This window comes from Ascaphus truei, unplaced genomic scaffold, assembly GCF_040206685.1.
Source record: "Ascaphus truei isolate aAscTru1 unplaced genomic scaffold, aAscTru1.hap1 HAP1_SCAFFOLD_1082, whole genome shotgun sequence".
Classification (NCBI taxonomy): Eukaryota; Metazoa; Chordata; class Amphibia; order Anura; family Ascaphidae; genus Ascaphus; species Ascaphus truei.
The window spans coordinates 78,223-103,739 of NW_027453948.1; the positions used below are offsets into that span (position 1 = coordinate 78,223).

Consider the following 25,517-nt stretch of genomic DNA (forward strand, 5'->3'; position numbering starts at 1 on the left):
ATGTACCTTATCAGAACATTAAAGAACATCAATTCACACTGGTGCAGAGTTGATGATGAATCCAGTTCACCTCCAATTCAATTTTAACAGAAATGTTTCATTCTTCATTACTGAAAAAAAAGAAAAGTAAAAAACATTTCATTACTATTTTCAAAATGGATTGAATTCCCCCAACAATGACTATGTGTTACCAATATATCCCTCTCAGTCCCACTGCAGCATATACTGTACCAGTGTGGAAGTAGGAAGGTACACAGTACCGGTAAAACAATACGTGCCGGTACTATGCACCATATGAATTATAAGGGGATGTAAATCTCCCAGTCTCTCTCCATATCCGCAACAGAGCGGGCTCCGGTCAGTGGCATGGATGCCCATATATGGGTATGCTCATATTTGGGCATCCCATGTCACTGACCGGAGCCGGCTCTGAGTATAGGGATATATGCGGAGACGCAGAGGTGCAAGGAAATGGGAGGAGGCACGGTGAGAAACAGGGAGAGACCACAGGAAGATAGAGGGCAACAACTTCCACAAGGTACTTGTATGGGTATAATTGTTTGTATTTTGTGCAGAGGGGGTAATTTCAGATAAAATACAATTCTCCACCCTCTACGAAACAATTCCACTTTGTTCAGTAAGCCAGAAAGTCTTGGTCCCATGTGGACTGAATTTAATGCAAATAAGGTCCTTAATACACAAGTAAAGAATAAAGTTACTTATTCTCTACTGTAAGAAGTGCCACATTGCCCACTATTTGGGTCCTGTGCCCAGATTGTGACCATGCATGGCAGAGGTGAGATTCCCCCAACTCCAATTTGCTACACTCTCCAAGAGAGATAATTGTGATCAGAGGTGGAACTAGGGGAGGGTGTGAGCAGGGTCACTGCCCAGGGAGTAACCTGACTGGGGGCACGGAAATCTCATTTAGTGCATACACTACCGACACACTTTATTGAAGTGTGGTCGGTACCGCAAGCCGGGAAATCTCCCGGCTTGCTAGTGGCCGCCCCTCGGCGTGCCGCGCGTCATAGACGCGCGGTCACGCGTCATCGGGAGCGTGCGCCCGCTGCACGCATGTCCAGGGGCTCCCCGAGGGAGCCCTGGTGTCCCGCGATCGCGGGACAGCGGCAGGGGGTTCCGGGGGACCCGGCGGACCCGGCAGCGGTAGGGAGAGCGCCCCGATCGGAGGGCGCTCTTCCGCTGCTTCGGCGTGCGCCCGTCACACTCGGGCGCGCGCCAGGCTACTGCTGCGGCACAGAACGGGCAAATGCTCGAATAAACTGTGCCGCAGCAGTATGTTGCGGCACTGCATTGATTGACCGGTCAATCTGCACTGCTGCCTGTCACAGTGACATCCTGATCGGGCACTGTGATCAGCTATAGCACTGACCCAGGTGAGATAGTTCAGCACTTTACAAGGAGGGAACAGATGTTGTGGGTGACAGATGCTGGAGGTAGGCCAAGACTGTTGGCCAGAGTAACGTGGAGATTTACTGCACTCTGCATGCCCATCCTCTCCCTGACATCAGGGGAAGGAAGTGGCCCTGGGGTGTGTGTAGGTATGCCAGATGTCAGTGTATGCATAAGTAAGTATGCCTGTGTAGTGGGAGGTGTAGGGGCGTTAAGCTGGAGGACTTAAAACAGGCACAAAAGCACATAGATACCTCTGATTATACCGCACCAAATGCTGATAATATCATGCTGTAGCTGCACTTTACAGAAGATGATGCAGATGTCATCATTGGTTGGTGGGTTCATTAAATCAATCCATCATATCATAACCACACTGTGCATATGATGTACTGAATCAGTAACACCAGGAAGACATCTCCATGTTAGGAGTAGAGTTGAAGTTAACAGAATATGTCCAGCACTGTGGTGTGTAGCCCATAAATAATAATTGTGCACATTACCAGAACAACATACTGTCAACTGCAAGATCATTTTGCTGCTTGTAGCGTATGCTCATCCTGTACAGTGTTGTAGTAGATCCGTCTCTTCAGTGTTCACTGCAACAAAAGTAAGACATTGCATTAATATTACAGACGTTTGGGGGCTGAAATCTCACTTCGCTGCGGACAATTTCCCTTTGCATAAGATTCTTGTGATTATGTCAATGATGATCAATAACTGCATCATAACACAGCCGCTCTATACAGAAGATGTACTTGCTCTCATTGGTCATTGAGGTAATACGTCACACAATGTACAGATATAGCAAGGATTATTTCTCCCACTTGTGCATTATGGCATTATGATGGGAAATGTTGTGAGATTCTGCATTGTCAGCATCACTGAATCTTTTGGAAATTAAGTGATATTCTATGTTTTAATGCAATATTATGGGTGATCAGCCGGTAAAATAATAATAGCTTGCTGTATCTGTAGCCATGCTCTACCCATGATGTGCTGAACCAATGACTGCAGAGAGATTCAGAGTGCTAAACATGACTGGAACGCATCTCTGAATAATGGGCAGCAAAGCAGTGCAGAATAGGAGGTGAAAGTATTTAAAATGGAAGATCCTTAGCAGCTGTGTGGAGAGTAGACAGTACAGACTGACCAAGTAAATGGTAAAAGGAGTAACTTCAACATTACTTGGCTTTGTTCTCCACATTGAAGCTTTCCTCCTCTTTAAATCACTAATACTGATGCCATGTGTAACCTGTACTGAGAGTTATATAATCTACTGGCCTAGATGAAACCATATGATGCAAACAGGATCCATCCCACTCCAGATTCATAGAATTGAACCACCTCAACCTTTCATAACAATCACATAGAACTGCAGCTGTGCGCTACTGCACATGTTCTTGTTATGAATGGTAGTAGATGTGGTCCTTGGGTCTTTACTTCATACTGTAGCCACACTCTACTCATGATGTATTGAATCAACGAAAACTTGCATGGTTCAGATCACAGGAAGGGGTAGAGTAGAGATGAAAATATTCAATGTGAAACCCGTAGCAGCCGGATTGTGTGGAGTCAATAAAACGACAAATACTAAATGGTAAATGAGAAATATACACATTGCTTATCTGTCTCTGTGTAGTAATTTTCCTTCTCTTCAACTGTCCTTCAAATTTTCTCTTTTTCAAGAAAAGGAACACATGGCTTCAATATTCACTTCTGTTCTGCAGTCATCCCTCCTGAAATAAAAGTTAAGCATTGCATTGTTATTATGATAATACATACAATAAACCTTGCTCCAAACCATTTGATGCAAAGCAAATCCACCTCCCACCCACAGCTGTGCTCCTTCTAGAGCATGCATGTCAAACTCCAGTCCTCGAGGGTCCCAAACAGGCCAGGTTTTCAGTAGGGATATCCTGAAAACCTGGCCTGTTTGCGGCCCTCGAGGACTGGAGTTTGACATCCTTGTTCTTGAGCTTCTACCACGCAAGTCATCCATGTGAGTGACACTGTACTGCAGTCCTGGTCTGCACACAATCTACTGAATCAATGACATCACACTGTAAAGGCAATCTACAAGATGTATTAGTTGTCCACACTTCCGAAATGTTACTTTTATGTCCAAATCACTTATTCCCATGACCTGATATTTGTATTTGTTATTTATAGGATTGTCACAAAGAGTTGATGAGGTCACCAAATGATAGTATGTAGAGAGAAAGAGAGATCTCAGAACAGAGCCCTGATGTATACCCACAGACAGATCAATAGAAGACGAAGACATGTTAGCAACAGAGATGGAGAATGTGTGACAGGAAAGTTATGATGAAAACCAGGATAGAACTGTGTTACGGATACCAAGAGAGAGTTTAGAATATGAAGGAGGAGAGTGATTGAGAGCATCAAACGCAGCAGATAGATCAAGTAGGATTAGTAGGGAAAAGTGACCTTGGGAATTTGCTTTAAGCACAGTCTGTAGAACGAGCTGTACGAAAGGCAGGTTGTAAAGGATCCAGGAGGGAATGTGATTTAAGAATGTTGACATTCTAGCAATTAGGAGACAAACAGCAGGAGGGATACAGGGCGGTAGTTAGTAAGGCACATAGGGTGTAGGTTGTTTCTGAGAAAAGGGTGACCACTACAGGCTTAAAGTAAGAGGGTAAAGAGCCAGAGAATAGGGAGGAATTGAAGATGTGGGTGAGAGTGGGGACTAAGAGATGCAGTAAGGTGTGAGGGGATACGATCTAGAGGGCATGTGGTAGAGGGAGAAGAGAAGATGATTTGCTTCCAGCTCTGTAAGAGAAGAAAAAGAGTCAAATGCAGAAGGAGAATTAGGTAGAAGGAGAGAAGGGGGAAGGGACAGAAGGAATCTCCTTGTGGGTGGCATCCACCTTGCCTCTGAAGTAGTCAAATGCTTGAGGAGAAGTGAAGGAAGGATGGCAAGTGTGAGGAGAAGGTTAGTGGAGGGAGTCAAATACAGGGAAAAAAAGACAGCGTAAATTAAATTTGAGTGTTGATGAATGTGAAAAAAAAGTAGTGTGGTTTGGCCCCAGAGAGCAGCTTTATACAGGACTGGAGACATTTTTACTGTAGAAAAATCAAATATCAATTGTGTGATTTCCTTCATAGGCATTAAGAACAGCGAGTGGAAGTGTGATGAACATGTTTGGGAATTTAGCCAAGGGTGTGGGCTAGAGGGACAAGTGTGTCAGAGCCTAGAGGGGGCATATAGATAGGAGGATAGCATTGTAAGAGTTAATAAGATTGTTAGTTTAAGCGGAAAGAGAGAGAGAGCAGAGAGGTTAGAGTAGATGTCAGAGGAGAGTTTAATTAAGCAGAGGCAAATCAGTGGGACAGGTAAGATGGGGTGAGGGGAATGACTGATTGTGAATGATGAGAGCAGAAGAGGTCATGTACAACTAGAGCCTTGTTAGTCAGAGAACGGACATTCCAGATGGCATAGGAGAAGGGAAGAGAAAAGTAAGGAAAGGAATGTGGATTACATTAGATAGGTTAACACTCTTAGCAGGGAGGCAGAGGCAGGGAGGCCCGATGTGCATATGAGCAGGTTCAAGATTATAAGAGATATCCCACACATCAGCAAACATAGAAGGAGACACAGAGATAGGTGTAGAGAGAGACAGAGATAGCTCTATGTAGAGAGAGAGGGACGTAGAGAGAATGAGACAGATAGGCGCAGAGAGAGGGGGCGCAGAGAGAGGAGGCGCCAAAAGAGGGGGCGCAGAGAGAGGGGGCACAGAGAATAGGATATTAAAGAGTGCTTTTCATTGAGCAGTGCAGAAATAGCTGCAATAGAGGTCTGTACAAATGGTGCAGTGTGTAGACACATGCAAAGGTAGGGGAAGGAAAGAGGAGAACATGTGGATAAAAGCAGGAGTGTGGAAGTTAGAGAAATTAGAAAAGTTTAACAGAGGAGTGAGGAAACAGCCAGCAGAAAGAACAAGAGAGAGGTTACATTGGGATGACGTTCTGTGGTAAAGAGAAAATGCTAGGAGAGAGCTTTCAAATATTAGAGGACATGAATTGAGGGAGCAAATGTATAAATCAAAACCTGAGGGGGAGGTATAGCACGAAAGCTTGCACAGCAGATTATAGTCTTAATGTTGCGTGTACCTGTCAGGGTATTCAAGAAGTTAAATTCTCACAAGTGCAGAGTTCATGATGAAATGCTGAATCTAGTCCCCCTCCAATTTAATTTTAATATAACTTTTCCATTCTTCATTACTGCAAAAAGCAAACAAAACAAAACCACATTGCATTACTATTTTCAAAATGGATTGAATGGCATATTCAACAGTGACTGTGTGATGCCAATATTCCCCACTCACTCGTAGTGAAGCACATATTGTACTAGTGTTGAAAGTAGGCCGGTAGAGTCAGGTACGCAGTACTGATAAAACAATAAGTGCCCGTCGTAAGTACCAGCTCCGCAACAGTGCGGGCATCACATTAGTGACGTGGATGAACATATATGGATAAGCCCATATTAAGGCATCACGTGACCAGAGCCGTCACTGACTGGGTATACGTAAAGACGCAGGGAGATGCAAGGAAAGGGAGGGAGAGAGACAGGGAGAAGATGTGAAACGGAGGAAGGCACGGATGGAGGGAGTTCTTCCGAGCTTCTGCGGGCCTCTCTCTTTCACTGGTGCATGCCGGGAGCTGGTCCCAACATCCACAAAGTGTGTGTGTATTATTGGTTGTATTTTATGGGGGTAGGAGGGTAGTGTGTATATTGTGTGTGTGGGAGTATTATATTGTGTGTAGAGGTGCAGAGGAGAGTACTAGATTGTGTATCTTGTGTAAGGGTGTTGTGTATATTGTGTTTGGAGCTATAATATTATTGGGGAGATTAGTATTGAGGAGGTATTATAGTGTGTATTGTGGGGAGTATTAGTGTGTGTATTGTTTGTGGGTGACAGATGCTGGGGGTATGCAGCAATCCCTGCACTGAGGTCCGAGGCGGCTCTGCATCGCTCGCACGCACTGTGGATGACCAAGCATGTGCCCATGATAATCATGGCCTTACAGGGATGAGTGTGTCAGAGCCTAGAAGGGGCATATATATGATGGAGGAGGGAGGAGGAGGAGGGAGGAGGAGGAGATGATAGCATTGTAAAAGTTAACAAGATAGTTAGTTTAAGCAGAAAGTGAGGAGAGGTTAGAGATAAGGGTAGATGTCAGAGGAGAGAGTTCAATTAAGCTGAGGTATCGAGTAGGACAGGGGTGAGGGGAATGAGAGGTGGTGGATGATGAGAGCAGAAGAGGTCATGTACAAATAGACCTTGTTAGTCAGAGAGCAGTCATTCCAGAGGGCACGTGAGAAGTGAAGAGTAAAGTGAGACATGGAATGTGGATTACATTAGATGGGTTAATACGCTTAGCAGGGAGGTGGAGAGAGAGAGGCAAGAGGCAGAGAGTGGTGCAGGGGTTGAGGAAGAGATGTTGCATGTACCTTATCAGAACATTAAAGAACATCAATTCACACTGGTGCAGAGTTGATGATGAATCCAGTTCACCTCCAATTCAATTTTAACAGAAATGTTTCATTCTTCATTACTGAAAAAAAAGAAAAGTAAAAAACATTTCATTACTATTTTCAAAATGGATTGAATTCCCCCAACAATGACTATGTGTTACCAATATATCCCTCTCAGTCCCACTGCAGCATATACTGTACCAGTGTGAAAGTAGGAAGGTACACAGTACCGGTAAAACAATACGTGCCGGTACTATGCACCATATGAATTATAAGGGGATGTAAATCTCCCAGTCTCTCTCCATATCCGCAACAGAGCGGGCTCCGGTCAGTGGCATGGATGCCCATATATGGGTATGCTCATATTTGGGCATCCCATGTCACTGACCGGAGCCGGCTCTGAGTATAGGGATATATGCGGAGACGCAGAGGTGCAAGGAAATGGGAGGAGGCACGGTGAGAAACAGGGAGAGACCACAGGAAGATAGAGGGCAACAACTTCCACAAGGTACTTGTATGGGTATAATTGTTTGTATTTTGTGCAGAGGGGGTAATTTCAGATAAAATACAATTCTCCACCCTCTACGAAACAATTCCACTTTGTTCAGTAAGCCAGAAAGTCTTGGTCCCATGTGGACTGAATTTAATGCAAATAAGGTCCTTAATACACAAGTAAAGAATAAAGTTACTTATTCTCTACTGTAAGAAGTGCCACATTGCCCACTATTTGGGTCCTGTGCCCAGATTGTGACCATGCATGGCAGAGGTGAGATTCCCCCAACTCCAATTTGCTACACTCTCCAAGAGAGATAATTGTGATCAGAGGTGGAACTAGGGGAGGGTGTGAGCAGGGTCACTGCCCAGGGAGTAACCTGACTGGGGGCACGGAAATCTCATTTAGTGCATATGTTGCGGCACTGCATTGATTGACCGGTCAATCTGCACTGCTGCCTGTCACAGTGACATCCTGATCGGGCACTGTGATCAGCTATAGCACTGACCCAGGTGAGATAGTTCAGCACTTTACAAGGAGGGAACAGATGTTGTGGGTGACAGATGCTGGAGGTAGGCCAAGACTGTTGGCCAGAGTAACGTGGAGACTTACTGCACTCTGCATGCCCATCCTCTCCCTGACATCAGGGGAAGGAAGTGGCCCTGGGGTGTGTGTAGGTATGCCAGATGTCAGTGTATGCATAAGTAAGTATGCCTGTGTAGTGGGAGGTGTAGGGGCGTTAAGCTGGAGGACTTAAAACAGGCACAAAAGCACATAGATACCTCTGATTATACCGCACCAAATGCTGATAATATCATGCTGTAGCTGCACTTTACAGAAGATGATGCAGATGTCATCATTGGTTGGTGGGTTCATTAAATCAATCCATCATATCATAACCACACTGTGCATATGATGTACTGAATCAGTAACACCAGGAAGACATCTCCATGTTAGGAGTAGAGTTGAAGTTAACAGAATATGTCCAGCACTGTGGTGTGTAGCCCATAAATAATAATTGTGCACATTACCAGAACAACATACTGTCAACTGCAAGATCATTTTGCTGCTTGTAGCGTATGCTCATCCTGTACAGTGTTGTAGTAGATCCGTCTCTTCAGTGTTCACTGCAACAAAAGTAAGACATTGCATTAATATTACAGACGTTTGGGGGCTGAAATCTCACTTCGCTGCGGACAATTTCCCTTTGCATAAGATTCTTGTGATTATGTCAATGATGATCAATAACTGCATCATAACACAGCCGCTCTATACAGAAGATGTACTTGCTCTCATTGGTCATTGAGGTAATACGTCACACAATGTACAGATATAGCAAGGATTATTTCTCCCACTTGTGCATTATGGCATTATGATGGGAAATGTTGTGAGATTCTGCATTATCAGCATCACTGAATCTTTTGGAAATTAAGTGATATTCTATGTTTTAATGCAATATTATGGGTGATCAGCCGGTAAAATAATAATAGCTTGCTGTATCTGTAGCCATGCTCTACCCATGATGTGCTGAACCAATGACTGCAGAGAGATTCAGAGTGCTAAACATGACTGGAACGCATCTCTGAATAATGGGCAGCAAAGCAGTGCAGAATAGGAGGTGAAAGTATTTAAAATGGAAGATCCTTAGCAGCTGTGTGGAGAGTAGACAGTACAGACTGACCAAGTAAATGGTAAAAGGAGTAACTTCAACATTACTTGGCTTTGTTCTCCACATTGAAGCTTTCCTCCTCTTTAAATCACTAATACTGATGCCATGTGTAACCTGTACTGAGAGTTATATAATCTACTGGCCTAGATGAAACCATATGATGCAAACAGGATCCATCCCACTCCAGATTCATAGAATTGAACCACCTCAACCTTTCATAACAATCACATAGAACTGCAGCTGTGCGCTACTGCACATGTTCTTGTTATGAATGGTAGTAGATGTGGTCCTTGGGTCTTTACTTCATACTGTAGCCACCCTCTACTCATGATGTATTGAATCAACGAAAACCTGCATGGTTCAGATCACAGGAAGGGGTAGAGTAGAGATGAAAATATTCAATGTGAAACCCGTAGCAGCCGGATTGTGTGGAGTCAATAAAACGACAAATACTAAATGGTAAATGAGAAATATACACATTGCTTATCTGTCTCTGTGTAGTAATTTTCCTTCTCTTCAACTGTCCTTCAAATTTTCTCTTTTGCAAGAAAAGGAACACATGGCTTCAATATTCACTTCTGTTCTGCAGTCATCCCTCCTGAAATAAAAGTTAAGCATTGCATTGTTATTATGATAATACATACAATAAACCTTGCTCCAAACCATTTGATGCAAAGCAAATCCACCTCCCACCCACAGCTGTGCTCCTTCTAGAGCATGCATGTCAAACTCCAGTCCTCGAGGGTCCCAAACAGGCCAGGTTTTCAGTAGGGATATCCTGAAAACCTGGCCTGTTTGCGGCCCTCGAGGACTGGAGTTTGACATCCTTGTTCTTGAGCTTCTACCACGCAAGTCATCCATGTGAGTGACACTGTACTGCAGTCCTGGTCTGCACACAATCTACTGAATCAATGACATCACACTGTAAAGGCAATCTACAAGATGTATTAGTTGTCCACACTTCCGAAATGTTACTTTTATGTCCAAATCACTTATTCCCATGACCTGATATTTGTATTTGTTATTTATAGGATTGTCACAAAGAGTTGATGAGGTCACCAAATGATAGTATGTAGAGAGAAAGAGAGATCTCAGAACAGAGCCCTGATGTATACCCACAGACAGATCAATAGAAGACGAAGACATGTTAGCAACAGAGATGGAGAATGTGTGACAGGAAAGTTATGATGAAAACCAGGATAGAACTGTGTTACGGATACCAAGAGAGAGTTTAGAATATGAAGGAGGAGAGTGATTGAGAGCATCAAACGCAGCAGATAGATCAAGTAGGATTAGTAGGGAAAAGTGACCTTGGGAATTTGCTTTAAGCACAGTCTGTAGAACGAGCTGTACGAAAGGCAGGTTGTAAAGGATCCAGGAGGGAATGTGATTTAAGAATGTTGACATTCTAGCAATTAGGAGACAAACAGCAGGAGGGATACAGGGCGGTAGTTAGTAAGGCACATAGGGTGTAGGTTGTTTCTGAGAAAAGGGTGACCACTACAGGCTTAAAGTAAGAGGGTAAAGAGCCAGAGAATAGGGAGGAATTGAAGATGTGGGTGAGAGTGGGGACTAATCGATGCAGTAAGGTGTGAGGGGATACGATCTAGAGGGCATGTGGTAGAGGGAGAAGAGAAGATGATTAGCTTCCAGCTCTGTAAGAGAAGAAAAGGAGTCAAATGCAGAAGGAGAATTAGGTAGAAGGAGAGAAGGGGGAAGGGACAGAAGGAATCTCCTTGTGGGTGGCATCCACCTTGCCTCTGAAGTAGTCAAATGCTTGAGGAGAAGTGAAGGAAGGATGGCAAGTGTGAGGAGAAGGTTAGTGGAGGGAGTCAAATACAGGGAAAAAAAGACAGCGTAAATTAAATTTGAGTGTTGATGAATGTGAAAAAAAAGTAGTGTGGTTTGGCCCCAGAGAGCAGCTTTATACAGGACTGGAGACATTTTTACTGTAGAAAAATCAAATATCAATTGTGTGATTTCCTTCATAGGCATTAAGAACAGCGAGTGGAAGTGTGATGAACATGTTTGGGAATTTAGCCAAGGGTGTGGGCTAGAGGGACAAGTGTGTCAGAGCCTAGAGGGGGCATATAGATAGGAGGATAGCATTGTAAGAGTTAATAAGATTGTTAGTTTAAGCGGAAAGAGAGAGAGAGCAGAGAGGTTAGAGTAGATGTCAGAGGAGAGTTTAATTAAGCAGAGGCAAATCAGTGGGACAGGTAAGATGGGGTGAGGGGAATGACTGATTGTGAATGATGAGAGCAGAAGAGGTCATGTACAACTAGAGCCTTGTTAGTCAGAGAACGGACATTCCAGATGGCATAGGAGAAGGGAAGAGAAAAGTAAGGAAAGGAATGTGGATTACATTAGATAGGTTAACACTCTTAGCAGGGAGGCAGAGGCAGGGAGGCCCGATGTGTATATGAGCAGGTTCAAGATTATAAGAGATATCCCACACATCAGCAAACATAGAAGGAGACACAGAGATAGGTGTAGAGAGAGACAGAGATAGCTCTATGTAGAGAGAGAGAGGGACGTAGAGAGAATGAGACAGATAGGCGCAGAGAGAGGGGGCGCAGAGAGAGGAGGCGCCAAAAGAGGGGGCGCAGAGAGAGGGGGCACAGAGAATAGGATATTAAAGAGTGCTTTTCATTGAGCAGTGCAGAAATAGCTGCAATAGAGGTCTGTACAAATGGTGCAGTGTGTAGACACATGCAAAGGTAGGGGAAGGAAAGAGGAGAACATGTGGATAAAAGCAGGAGTGTGGAAGTTAGAGAAATTAGAAAAGTTTAACAGAGGAGTGAGGAAACAGCCAGCAGAAAGAACAAGAGAGAGGTTACATTGGGATGACGTTCTGTGGTAAAGAGAAAATGCTAGGAGAGAGCTTTCAAATATTAGAGGACATGAATTGAGGGAGCAAATGTATAAATCAAAACCTGAGGGGGAGGTATAGCACGAAAGCTTGCACAGCAGATTATAGTCTTAATGTTGCGTGTACCTGTCAGGGTATTCAAGAAGTTAAATTCTCACAAGTGCAGAGTTCATGATGAAATGCTGAATCTAGTCCCCCTCCAATTTAATTTTAATATAACTTTTCCATTCTTCATTACTGCAAAAAGCAAACAAAACAAAACCACATTGCATTACTATTTTCAAAATGGATTGAATGGCATATTCAACAGTGACTGTGTGATGCCAATATTCCCCACTCACTCGTAGTGAAGCACATATTGTACTAGTGTTGAAAGTAGGCCGGTAGAGTCAGGTACGCAGTACTGATAAAACAATAAGTGCCCGTCGTAAGTACCAGCTCCGCAACAGTGCAGGCATCACATTAGTGACGTGGATGAACATATATGGATAAGCCCATATTAAGGCATCACGTGACCAGAGCCGTCACTGACTGGGTATACGTAAAGACGCAGGGAGATGCAAGGAAAGGGAGGGAGAGAGACAGGGAGAAGATGTGAAACGGAGGAAGGCACGGATGGAGGGAGTTCTTCCGAGCTTCTGCGGGCCTCTCTCTTTCACTGGTGCATGCCGGGAGCTGGTCCCAACATCCACAAAGTGTGTGTGTATTATTGGTTGTATTTTATGGGGGTAGGAGGGTAGTGTGTATATTGTGTGTGTGGGAGTATTATATTGTGTGTAGAGGTGCAGAGGAGAGTACTAGATTGTGTATCTTGTGTAAGGGTGTTGTGTATATTGTGTTTGGAGCTATAATATTATTGGGGAGATTAGTATTGAGGAGGTATTATAGTGTGTATTGTGGGGAGTATTAGTGTGTGTATTGTTTGTGGGTGACAGATGCTGGGGGTATGCAGCAATCCCTGCACTGAGGTCCGAGGCGGCTCTGCATCGCTCGCACACACTGTGGATGACCAAGCATGTGCCCATGATAATCATGGCCTTAGAGGGATGAGTGTGTCAGAGCCTAGAAGGGGCATATATATGATGGAGGAGGGAGGAGGAGGAGGGAGGAGGAGGAGGGAGGAGGAGGAGATGATAGCATTGTAAAAGTTAACAAGATAGTTAGTTTAAGCAGAAAGTGAGGAGAGGTTAGAGATAAGGGTAGATGTCAGAGGAGAGAGTTCAATTAAGCTGAGGTATCGAGTAGGACAGGGGTGAGGGGAATGAGAGGTGGTGGATGATGAGAGCAGAAGAGGTCATGTACAAATAGACCTTGTTAGTCAGAGAGCAGTCATTCCAGAGGGCACGTGAGAAGTGAAGAGTAAAGTGAGACATGGAATGTGGATTACATTAGATGGGTTAATACGCTTAGCAGGGAGGTGGAGAGAGAGAGGCAAGAGGCAGAGAGTGGTGCAGGGGTTGAGGAAGAGATGTTGCATGTACCTTATCAGAACATTAAAGAACATCAATTCACACTGGTGCAGAGTTGATGATGAATCCAGTTCACCTCCAATTCAATTTTAACAGAAATGTTTCATTCTTCATTACTGAAAAAAAAGAAAAGTAAAAAACATTTCATTACTATTTTCAAAATGGATTGAATTCCCCCAACAATGACTATGTGTTACCAATATATCCCTCTCAGTCCCACTGCAGCATATACTGTACCAGTGTGAAAGTAGGAAGGTACACAGTACCGGTAAAACAATACGTGCCGGTACTATGCACCATATGAATTATAAGGGGATGTAAATCTCCCAGTCTCTCTCCATATCCGCAACAGAGCGGGCTCCGGTCAGTGGCATGGATGCCCATATATGGGTATGCTCATATTTGAGCATCCCATGTCACTGACCGGAGCCGGCTCTGAGTATAGGGATATATGCGGAGACGCAGAGGTGCAAGGAAATGGGAGGAGGCACGGTGAGAAACAGGGAGAGACCACAGGAAGATAGAGGGCAACAACTTCCACAAGGTACTTGTATGGGTATAATTGTTTGTATTTTGTGCAGAGGGGGTAATTTCAGATAAAATACAATTCTCCACCCTCTACGAAACAATTCCACTTTGTTCAGTAAGCCAGAAAGTCTTGGTCCCATGTGGACTGAATTTAATGCAAATAAGGTCCTTAATACACAAGTAAAGAATAAAGTTACTTATTCTCTACTGTAAGAAGTGCCACATTGCCCACTATTTGGGTCCTGTGCCCAGATTGTGACCATGCATGGCAGAGGTGAGATTCCCCCAACTCCAATTTGCTACACTCTCCAAGAGAGATAATTGTGATCAGAGGTGGAACTAGGGGAGGGTGTGAGCAGGGTCACTGCCCAGGGAGTAACCTGACTGGGGGCACGGAAATCTCATTTAGTGCATATGTTGCGGCACTGCATTGATTGACCGGTCAATCTGCACTGCTGCCTGTCACAGTGACATCCTGATCGGGCACTGTGATCAGCTATAGCACTGACCCAGGTGAGATAGTTCAGCACTTTACAAGGAGGGAACAGATGTTGTGGGTGACAGATGCTGGAGGTAGGCCAAGACTGTTGGCCAGAGTAACGTGGAGACTTACTGCACTCTGCATGCCCATCCTCTCCCTGACATCAGGGGAAGGAAGTGGCCCTGGGGTGTGTGTAGGTATGCCAGATGTCAGTGTATGCATAAGTAAGTATGCCTGTGTAGTGGGAGGTGTAGGGGCGTTAAGCTGGAGGACTTAAAACAGGCACAAAAGCACATAGATACCTCTGATTATACCGCACCAAATGCTGATAATATCATGCTGTAGCTGCACTTTACAGAAGATGATGCAGATGTCATCATTGGTTGGTGGGTTCATTAAATCAATCCATCATATCATAACCACACTGTGCATATGATGTACTGAATCAGTAACACCAGGAAGACATCTCCATGTTAGGAGTAGAGTTGAAGTTAACAGAATATGTCCAGCACTGTGGTGTGTAGCCCATAAATAATAATTGTGCACATTACCAGAACAACATACTGTCAACTGCAAGATCATTTTGCTGCTTGTAGCGTATGCTCATCCTGTACAGTGTTGTAGTAGATCCGTCTCTTCAGTGTTCACTGCAACAAAAGTAAGACATTGCATTAATATTACAGACGTTTGGGGGCTGAAATCTCACTTCGCTGCGGACAATTTCCCTTTGCATAAGATTCTTGTGATTATGTCAATGATGATCAATAACTGCATCATAACACAGCCGCTCTATACAGAAGATGTACTTGCTCTCATTGGTCATTGAGGTAATATGTCACACAATGTACAGATATAGCAAGGATTATTTCTCCCACTTGTGCATTATGGCATTATGATGGGAAATGTTGTGAGATTCTGCATTATCAGCATCACTGAATCTTTTGGAAATTAAGTGATATTCTATGTTTTAATGCAATATTATGGGTGATCAGCCGGTAAAATAATAATAGCTTGCTGTATCTGTAGCCATGCTCTACCCATGATGTGCTGAACCAATGACTGCAGAGAGATTCAGAGTGCTAAACATGACTGGAACGCATCTCTGAATAATGGGCAGCAAAGCAGTGCAGAATAGGAGGTGAAAGTATTTAAAATGGAAGATCCTTAGCAGCTGTGTGGAGAGTAGACAGTACAGACTGACCAAGTAAATGGTAAAAGGAGTAACTTCAACATTACTTGGCTTTGTTCTCCACATTGAAGCTTTCCTCCTCTTTAAATCACTAATACTGATGCCATGTGTAACCTGTACTGAGAGTTATATAATCTACTGGCCTAGATGAAACCATATGATGCAAACAGGATCCATCCCACTCCAGATTCATAGAATTGAACCACCTCAACCTTTCATAACAATCACATAGAACTGCAGCTGTGCGCTACTGCACATGTTCTTGTTATGAATGGTAGTAGATGTGGTCCTTGGGTCTTTACTTCATACTGTAGCCACCCTCTACTCATGATGTATTGAATCAACGAAAACTTGCATGGTTCAGATCACAGGAAGGGGTAGAGTAGAGATGAAAATATTCAATGTGAAACCCGTAGCAGCCGGATTGTGTGGAGTCAATAAAACGACAAATACTAAATGGTAAATGAGAAATATACACATTGCTTATCTGTCTCTGTGTAGTAATTTTCCTTCTCTTCAACTGTCCTTCAAATTTTCTCTTTTGCAAGAAAAGGAACACATGGCTTCAATATTCACTTCTGTTCTGCAGTCATCCCTCCTGAAATAAAAGTTAAGCATTGCATTGTTATTATGATAATACATACAATAAACCTTGCTCCAAACCATTTGATGCAAAGCAAATCCACCTCCCACCCACAGCTGTGCTCCTTCTAGAGCATGCATGTCAAACTCCAGTCCTCGAGGGTCCCAAACAGGCCAGGTTTTCAGTAGGGATATCCTGAAAACCTGGCCTGTTTGCTGCCCTCGAGGACTGGAGTTTGACATCCTTGTTCTTGAGCTTCTACCACGCAAGTCATCCATGTGAGTGACACTGTACTGCAGTCCTGGTCTGCACACAATCTACTGAATCAATGACATCACACTGTAAAGGCAATCTACAAGATGTATTAGTTGTCCACACTTCCGAAATGTTACTTTTATGTCCAAATCACTTATTCCCATGACCTGATATTTGTATTTGTTATTTATAGGATTGTCACAAAGAGTTGATGAGGTCACCAAATGATAGTATGTAGAGAGAAAGAGAGATCTCAGAACAGAGCCCTGATGTATACCCACAGACAGATCAATAGAAGACGAAGACATGTTAGCAACAGAGATGGAGAATGTGTGACAGGAAAGTTATGATGAAAACCAGGATAGAACTGTGTTACGGATACCAAGAGAGAGTTTAGAATATGAAGGAGGAGAGTGATTGAGAGCATCAAACGCAGCAGATAGATCAAGTAGGATTAGTAGGGAAAAGTGACCTTGGGAATTTGCTTTAAGCACAGTCTGTAGAACGAGCTGTACGAAAGGCAGGTTGTAAAGGATCCAGGAGGGAATGTGATTTAAGAATGTTGACATTCTAGCAATTAGGAGACAAACAGCAGGAGGGATACAGGGCGGTAGTTAGTATAGGGTTAGTATAGGGTGTAGGTTGTTTCTGAGAAAAGGGTGACCACTACAGGCTTAAAGTAAGAGGGTAAAGAGCCAGAGAATAGGGAGGAATTGAAGATGTGGGTGAGAGTGGGGACTAAGAGATGCAGTAAGGTGTGAGGGGATACGATCTAGAGGGCATGTGGTAGAGGGAGAAGAGAAGATGATTAGCTTCCAGCTCTGTAAGAGAAGAAAAGGAGTCAAATGCAGAAGGAGAATTAGGTAGAAGGAGAGAAGGGGGAAGGGACAGAAGGAATCTCCTTGTGGGTGGCATCCACCTTGCCTCTGAAGTAGTCAAATGCTTGAGGAGAAGTGAAGGAAGGATGGCAAGTGTGAGAAGAAGGTTAGTGGAGGGAGTCAAATACAGGGGAAAAAAGACAGCGTAAATTAAATTTGTGTGTTGATGAATATGGAAAAAAAAGTAGTGTGGTTTGGCCCCAGAGAGCAGCTTTATACAGGACTGGAGACATTTTTACTGTAGAAAAATCAAACATCAAGTGTGAGATTTCCTTCATAGGCATTAAGAACAGCGAGTGGAAGTGTGATGAACATGTTTGGGAATTTAGCCAAGGGTGTGGGTTAGAGGGACGAGTGTGTCAGAGCTTGAAGGGGCATATAGAGGATAGCATTGTAAGAGTTAATAAGATTGTCAGTTTAAGCAGAAAGAGAGAGAGAGAGCAGAGAGGTTAGAGTAGATGTCAGAGGAGAGTTTAATTAAGCAGAGGAAAATCAGTGGGACAGGTAAGATGGGGTGAGGGGAATGACTGATTGTGAATGATGAGAGCAGAAGAGGTCATGTACAACTAGACCCTTGTTAGTAAGAGTGGACATTCCAGAGGGCACAGGAGAAGGGAAGAGAAAAGTAAGGAAAGGAATGTGGATTACATTAGATAGGTTAACACTCTTAGCAGGGAGGCAGAGGCAGGGAGGCCCGATGTGTATATGAGCAGGTTCAAGATTATAAGAGATATCCCACACATCAGCAAACATAGAAGGAGACACAGAGATAGGTGTAGAGAGAGACAGAGATAGCTCTATGTAGAGAGAGAGGGACGTAGAGAGAATGAGACAGATAGGCGCAGAGAGAGGGGGCGCAGAGAGAGGAGGCGCCAAAAGAGGGGGCGCAGAGAGAGGGGGCACAGAGAATAGGATATTAAAGAGTGCTTTTCATTGAGCAGTGCAGAAATAGCTGCAATAGAGGTCTGTACAAATGGTGCAGTGTGTAGACACATGCAAAGGTAGGGGAAGGAAAGAGAACATGTGGATAAAAGCAGGAGTGTGGAAGTTAGAGAAATTAGAAAAGTTTAACAGAGGAGTGAGGAAACAGCAAGCAGAGAGAACAAGAGAGAGGTTACATTGGGATGACGTTCTGTGGTAGAGAGAAAATGCTAGGAGAGAGCTTTCAAATATTAGAGGACATGACTTGAGGGAGCAAATGTATAAATCAAAACCTGAGGGGGAGGTATAGCACGAAAGCTTGCACAGCAGATTATAGTCTTAAAGTTGCGTGTACCTCTCAGGGCATTCAAGAAGGTAAATTCTCACAAGTGCAGAGTTCATGATGAAATGCTGAATCCAGTTCCCCTCCAATTTAATTTTAATATAACTTATCCATTCTTCATTACTGCAAAAAGCAAACAAAACAAAACCACATTGCATTACTATTTTCAAAATGGATTGAATGGCATATTCAACAGTGACTGTGTGATGCCAATATTCCCCACTCACTCGTAGTGAAGCACTTATTGTACTAGTGTTGAAAGTAGGCCGGTAGAGTCAGGTACGCAGTACTGATAAAACAATAAGTGCGCGTCGTAAGTACCAGCTCCGCAACAGTGCGGGCATCACATTAGTGACGTGGATGAACATATATGGATAAGCCCATATTAAGGCATCACGTGAGCAGAGCCGTCACTGACTGGGTATACGTAAAGACGCAGGGAGATGCAAGGAAAGGGAGGGAGAGAGACAGGGAGAAGATGGGAAACGGAGGGAGGCACGGATGGAGAGAGGGAGTTCTTCCGAGCTTCTGCTGGCCTCTCTCTTTCACTGGTGCATGCCGGGAGCTGGTCCCAACATCCACAAAGTGTGTGTGTATTATTGGTTGTATTTTATGGGGGTAGGAGGGTAGTGTGTATATTGTGTGTGTGGGAGTATTATATTGTGTGTAGAGGTGCAGAGGAGAGTACTAGATTGTGTATCTTGTGTAAGGGTGTTGTGTATATTGTGTTTGGAGCTATAATATTATTGGAGAGATTAGTATTGAGGAGGTATTATAGTGTGTATTGTGGGGAGTATTAGTGTGTGTATTGTTTGTGGGTGACAGATGCTGGGGTATGCAGCAATCCCTGCACTGAGGTCCGAGGCGGCTCTGCATCGCTCGCACGCACTGTGGATGACCAAGCATGTGCCCATGATAATCATGGCCTTAGAGGGATGAGTGTGTCAGAGCCTAGAAGGGGCATATAAATATATAATGGAGGAGGGAGGAGGGAGGAGGAGGGAGGAGGAGGAGATGATAGCATTGTAAAAGTTAACAAGATAGTTAGTTTAAGCAGAAAGTGAGGAGAGGTTAGAGATAAGGGTAGATGTCAGAGGAGAGAGTTCAATTAAGCTGAGGTATCTAGTAGGACAGGGGTGAGGGGAATGAGAAGTGGTGGATGATGAGAGCAGAAGAGGTCATGTACAAATAGACCTTGTTAGTCAGAGAGCAGACATTCCAGAGGGCACGTGAGAAGTGAAGAGTAAAGTGAGACATGGAATGTGGATTACATTAGATGGGTTAATACGCTTAGCAGGGAGGTGGAGAGAGAGAGGCAAGAGGCAGAGAGTGGTGTAGGGGTTGAGGAAGAGATGTTGCATGTACCTTATCAGAACATTAAAGAACATCAATTCACACTGGTGCAGAGTTGATGATGATTCCAGTTCACCTCCAATTCAATTTTAACAGAACTTTTTCATTCTTCATTACTGCAAAAAAAAAAAAAGTATAAAACATTGCATTACTATTTTCAAAATGGATTGAATTCCCCCAACAATAACTATGTGTTACCAATATATCCCTCTCAGTCCCACTGCAGCACATACTGTACCAGTGTGAAAGTAGGAAGGTACACAGTAACGGTAAAACAATACGTGCCGGTACTATGCACCATATGAATTATAAGGGGATGTAAATCTCCCAGTCTCTCTCCATATCCGCAACAGAGTGGGCTCCGGTCAGTGGCATGGATGCCCATGTATGGATATGCTCATATTTGGGCATCCCATGTCACTGACCGGAGCCGGCTCTGAGTATAGGGATATATGCGGAGACGCAGAGGTGCAAGGAAATGGGAGGAGGCACGGTGAGAAACAGGGAGAGACCACAGGAAGATAGAGGGCAACAACTTCCACAAGGTACATGTATGTGTATAATTGTTTGTATTTTGTGCAGAGGGGGTAATTTCAGATAAAATACAATTCTCCACCCTCTACGAAATAATTCCACTTTGTTCAGTAAGCCAGAAAGTCTTGGTCCCATGGGGACTGAATTTTAATGCAAATAAGGTCCTTAATACACAAGTAAAGAATATAGTTACTTATTCTCTACTGTAAGAAGTGCCACATTGCCCACTATTTGGGTCCTGTGCCCAGATTGTGACCATGCATGGCAGAGGTGAGATTCCACCAACACCAATTTGCTACACTCTCCAAGAGAGATAATTGTGGTCAGAGGTGGAACTAGGGGAGGGGGTGAGCAGGGTCACTGCCCAGGGAGTAACCTGACAGGGGGCACGGAAATCTCATTTAGTGCATATGGTGCGGCACTGCATTGATTGACCGGTCAATCTGCACTGCTGCCTGTCACAGTGACATCATGATCGGGCACTGTGATCAGCTATAGCACTGACCCAGGTGAGATAGTTCAGCACTTTACAAGGAGGGAACAGATGTTGTGGGTGACAGATGCTGGGGGTAGGCCAAGACTGTTGGCCAGAGTAACGTGGAGACTTACTGCACTCTGCATGCCCATCCTCTCCCTGACATCAGGGGAAGGAAGTGGCCCTGGGGTGTGTGTAGGTATGCCAGATGTCAGTGTATGCATAAGTAAGTATGTCTGTGTAGTGGGAGGTGTAGGGGCGTTAAGCTGGAGGACTTAAAACAGGCACACATCTCACTTCGCTGCGGACAATTTCCCTTTGCATAAGATTCTTGTGATTATGTCAATGATGATCAATAACTGCATCATAACACAGCCGCTCTATACAGAAGATGTACTTGCTATCAATGGTCATGGAGGTAATACGTCACACAATGTACAGATATAGCAAGGATTATTTCTTCCTCTGGTGCATTATGGCATTATGATGGGAAATGTTGTGAGATTCTGCATTATCAGCATCACTGAATCTTTTGGAAATTAAGTGATATTCTATGTTTTAATGCAATATTATGGGTGATCAGCCGGTAAAATAATAATAGCTTGCTGTATCTGTAGCCATGCTCTACCCATGATGTGCTGAATCAATGACTGCAGAGAGATTCAGAGTGGTAAACATGACTGGAACGCATTTCTAAATAATGGGCAGCAAAGCAGTGCAGAATAGGAGGTGAAAGTATTTAAAATGGAAGACCCTTAGCAGCTGTGTGGGGAGTAGACAGTACAGACTGACCAAGTAAATGGTAAAAGGAGTAACTTCAACATTACTTGGCTTTGTACTCCACATTGAAGCTTTCCTCCTCTTTACATCACTAATACTGATGCCATGTGTAACCTGTACTGAGAGTTATATAATCTACTGGCCTAGATGAAACCATGTGATGCAAACAGGATCCATCCCACTCCAGATTCATAGAATTGAACCACCTCAACCTTTCATAACAATCACATAGAACTGCAGCTGTGCGCTACTGCACATGTTCTTGTTATGAATGGTAGTAGATGTGGTCCTTGGGTCTTTACTTCATACTGTAGCCACACTCTACTCATGATGTATTGAATCAATGAAAACTTGCATGGTTCAGATCACAGGAAGGGGTAGAGTAGAGATGAAAATGTTCAATGTGAAACCCGTAGCAGCTGGATTGTGTGGAGTCAATAAAACGACAAATACTAAATGGTAAATGAGAAATATACACATTGCTTATCTGTCTCTGTGTAGTAATTTTCATTCTGTTCAACTGTCCTTCAAATTTTCTCTTTTGCAAGAAAAGGAACACATGGCTTCAATATTCACTTCTGTTCTGCAGTCATCCCTCCTGAAATAAAAGTTAAGCATTGCATTGTTATTATGATAATACATACAATAAACCTTGCTCCAAACCATTTGATGCAAAGCAAATCCACCTCCCACCCACAGCTGTGCTCCGTCTAGAGCATGCATGTCAAACTCCAGTCCTCGAGGGTCCCAAACAGGCCAGGTTTTCAGTAGGGATATCCTGAAAACCTGGCCTGGTTGCTGCCCTCGAGGACTGGAGTTTGACATCCTTGTTCTTGAGCTTCTACCACGCAAGTCATCCATGTGAGTGACACTGTACTGCAGTCCTGGTCTGCACACAATCTACTGAATCAATGACATCACACTGTAAAGGCAATCTACAAGATGTATTAGTTGTCCACACTTCCGAAATGTTACTTTTATGTCCAAATCACTTATTCCCATGACCTGATATTTGTATTTGTTATTTATAGGATTTTCACATGTATTACTACTGTGAAACGCTATATACATTAATAGTGCTATATAAATAAATACATACACATTTATATATAATAATAATAACAGCATGTTCTTTTAAAGCGCTGCTAGTTTTACGTAGCGCTATACAGAGACATTTTGCAGACACAAGTCCCTGCCCCATAGAGCTTACAATCTATGACATTGGTGCCTGAGGCACAGAGGATATGAAGTGACTTGCCCAAGGTCACACACACACAAATATATATACATAAATATATACATATATACACACACACACACACACACACATATATATGAAAACTAACACAGAAAAAAAGAATCCCCTGAATAGCACTCTAACATACACAAATTGTATCAATAAAGGTTTATTAATCACATACACATAAATGGTTAAAATGAGGAGCAGTGGTGACCTACAAAGCTGTTATAAACTGAACCTTAAGGTGTGGGGAAAAATGCTACACTGCAGTAATAAGTACAAAGTGTGTAAATAAAGTGTAGAGGCAAGAAATATATGGAAATGAGAACACTCAGACCGGCCGGTCAAGTACTACCTAAGTTGAAGCCCCCTGTGTGAAGTGCTTGTATGAAACTAGTGTATAACTAACAAGCAAGGAAATGAATAAGTTAATTATATAAGTTAGTAATATGATCCAAGCCTATAGATATGAAACACACAGATGAGCAAAAAATTGGCAGATATAACTAACAAGCCAAAATAGGTAGCAAAAGTACTTAGACCAGTCCTGAGTGTACAGCAAAGTGTCCAGCAGAGTGATAGCATATATCCACAGCTTAACTGCTCGTAGGTTCAGGGAGAGTGAGTCTCAGCACATGCTCCCAGGGTTGCTTGGAGCACAGACTGCAAGATTCAGCGGAGAGAAGGAGAAACAGCTGAGATCACCACCACATCCTAGATGAGACAGACAAGTCCTGACATGCATGTTTCACCACTTGCTTGTCCGGGGGCTTAACATATAGACAGTTGATAGATGTATTTGAAGTTGCATATTCTGTGCCGTGGATTAATCAGTATACTGAAAGCAACTGAAGATGGTACAGTAGCTGTGATAGGTTGGCCTCATAGCTCCTCCTTCAATGGAGGAATCGGCTCACAGAGCACTTAAATCTCTAAATGCCCAAAGAAAAAAATAAGCATGCAGTACTTAAAGTGAAAGTAAAATGAGAAATGAAATAAACACACACATTGAAAAATCACTCACCCGACTGAGAGCGCCTTCTACAGAGCGCTGTACCACTGCTCAGCTAGCAGCTAAAACTGTCTCATTTTCCCACCATTGAAGTTTACACATGTCCACGCCCCACTCTAACAAGACGCTGTGTACGGAAGCTCGCAGGAGACAAACTAGTGAGAGAAGGTGTAGCTGCTAGCCACACTCCACGAGGTGCATTGTGGGAAATGTAGTTCTTTGCCTGCTAGCTTCTCTGACTGGTTACTGATCAGGTGATGTCACTAGGGGCGGGATTAGTGTGTTGCAATGTAACGGCCCGGCTGTATGATTGTCACAGAAGGGGGGAGCCTGAGAATGTCACGGATTTAATTACACATGTAATGATGTAATAACACAGCCATGAACTAAGTCAGTATACATATGGTCATGTGATATTTATAATGCATTTATTAACATTATTGTGTGGATTTGGGCTGAATTAAACTTGTATGGGATTGTCACTTTAATATCACAGTACCACTACTGTTTTAACACTTATAATGACCTCCTGATTACAGATTATTAGGGACAGACTTAAAAAGGCCTGTGTAAATATTTATTATAGAGTGGCCTCTTTACTTTATAATATCAGGGAGTATCAGACAGGCCTGTGTTTATTTTTAATATACATTAGGGTGACCTGACTCCAGATTATTGGCCTTTCCCTCTGACAAATGCATATTTTCCTATACTGTGTTAATTTTGTTAGAACAAAATAAATATTCATGCGCTAAATGACAGTACCAGTGTGAGTCCCAATAAGAAGTAGTGAGGTAAAAAACCATGGTACCAGCAACATATGTAACTGATGGGGAGGGTGCTAAAATATATGGAGTGTGGCGTCCTGATTGCTAAATGAGGTGTATTATATCATAAGTGCATATAACAATATCCCTCATAGCAATCTATTAAGAACCAACAAGAACTAGGTAGCACAATAATCAGTGCTGCAGTTATAGCCTAATAATAAGTATATATATATATATATATATATATATATACTGCTGCGGCCAAGTTTATTCGAGCATTTGCCCGTTCTTGGCCGCAGCAGTAGCCTGGCGCGCGCCCGAGAGTGACGGGCGCGCGCCGAAGCAGCGGAAGAGCGCCCTCCGATCGGGGCGCTCTCCCTACCGCTGCCGGGTCCCCCGGAACCCCCTGCCGCTGTCCCGCGATCGCGGGACACCAGGGCTCCCTCGGGGAGCCCCTGGACGCGCGTGCAGGGGGCGCACGCTCCCGAAGACGCGTGACCGCGCGTCTATGACGCGCGGCACGCCGAGGGGCGGCCACTAGCAAGCCGGGAAATCTCCCGGCTTGCGGTACCGGCCACACTCGAATAAAGTGTGTCGGTACTATATATATATAATATATATATGTAACCCATATTCCCCCACCCAATCGCAGATAGGGTGCATGTGAGGGGAGCTATATGTATTACCAGTGTGGTGCTTTACCTGTGAGGCTCACAGGAGGCCTGAGCCTCCGCCAATGAGAGCCTGGGGTGTATC

At 43.7% G+C, this 25,517-nt stretch overlaps 1 long non-coding RNA gene across 10 annotated transcripts in view; it reads right to left on the reverse strand.

The window, feature by feature from the left end:
* The window catches only part of LOC142475175 (uncharacterized), a 60,863-nt gene extending 36,756 nt beyond the window's left edge, over window positions 1-24,107 (reverse strand). For 6 of the 10 annotated variants that reach the window (XR_012790769.1, XR_012790770.1, XR_012790773.1 and 3 more), the window contains exons 1-15: window positions 24,004-24,107; window positions 22,216-22,337; window positions 19,963-20,066; window positions 18,610-18,720; window positions 16,096-16,215; window positions 14,980-15,075; window positions 13,432-13,535; window positions 12,077-12,187; window positions 9,557-9,676; window positions 8,441-8,536; window positions 6,893-6,996; window positions 5,551-5,661; window positions 3,033-3,152; window positions 1,917-2,012; window positions 7-110 (exon numbers count right to left, since the gene is read on the reverse strand). This is a non-coding gene — a long non-coding RNA (uncharacterized LOC142475175). Of the gene's footprint in view, window positions 1-6; window positions 111-1,916; window positions 2,013-3,032; window positions 3,153-5,550; window positions 5,662-6,892; window positions 6,997-8,440; window positions 8,537-9,556; window positions 9,677-12,076; window positions 12,188-13,431; window positions 13,536-14,979; window positions 15,076-16,095; window positions 16,216-18,609; window positions 18,721-19,962; window positions 20,067-22,215; window positions 22,338-23,515; window positions 23,912-24,003 lie in introns of all 10 variants that reach the window. The other 4 variants (XR_012790765.1, XR_012790768.1, XR_012790772.1 and 1 more) reach the window with 4 other exon arrangements.
* Between the last annotated feature and the right edge of the window lie 1,410 nt (window positions 24,108-25,517).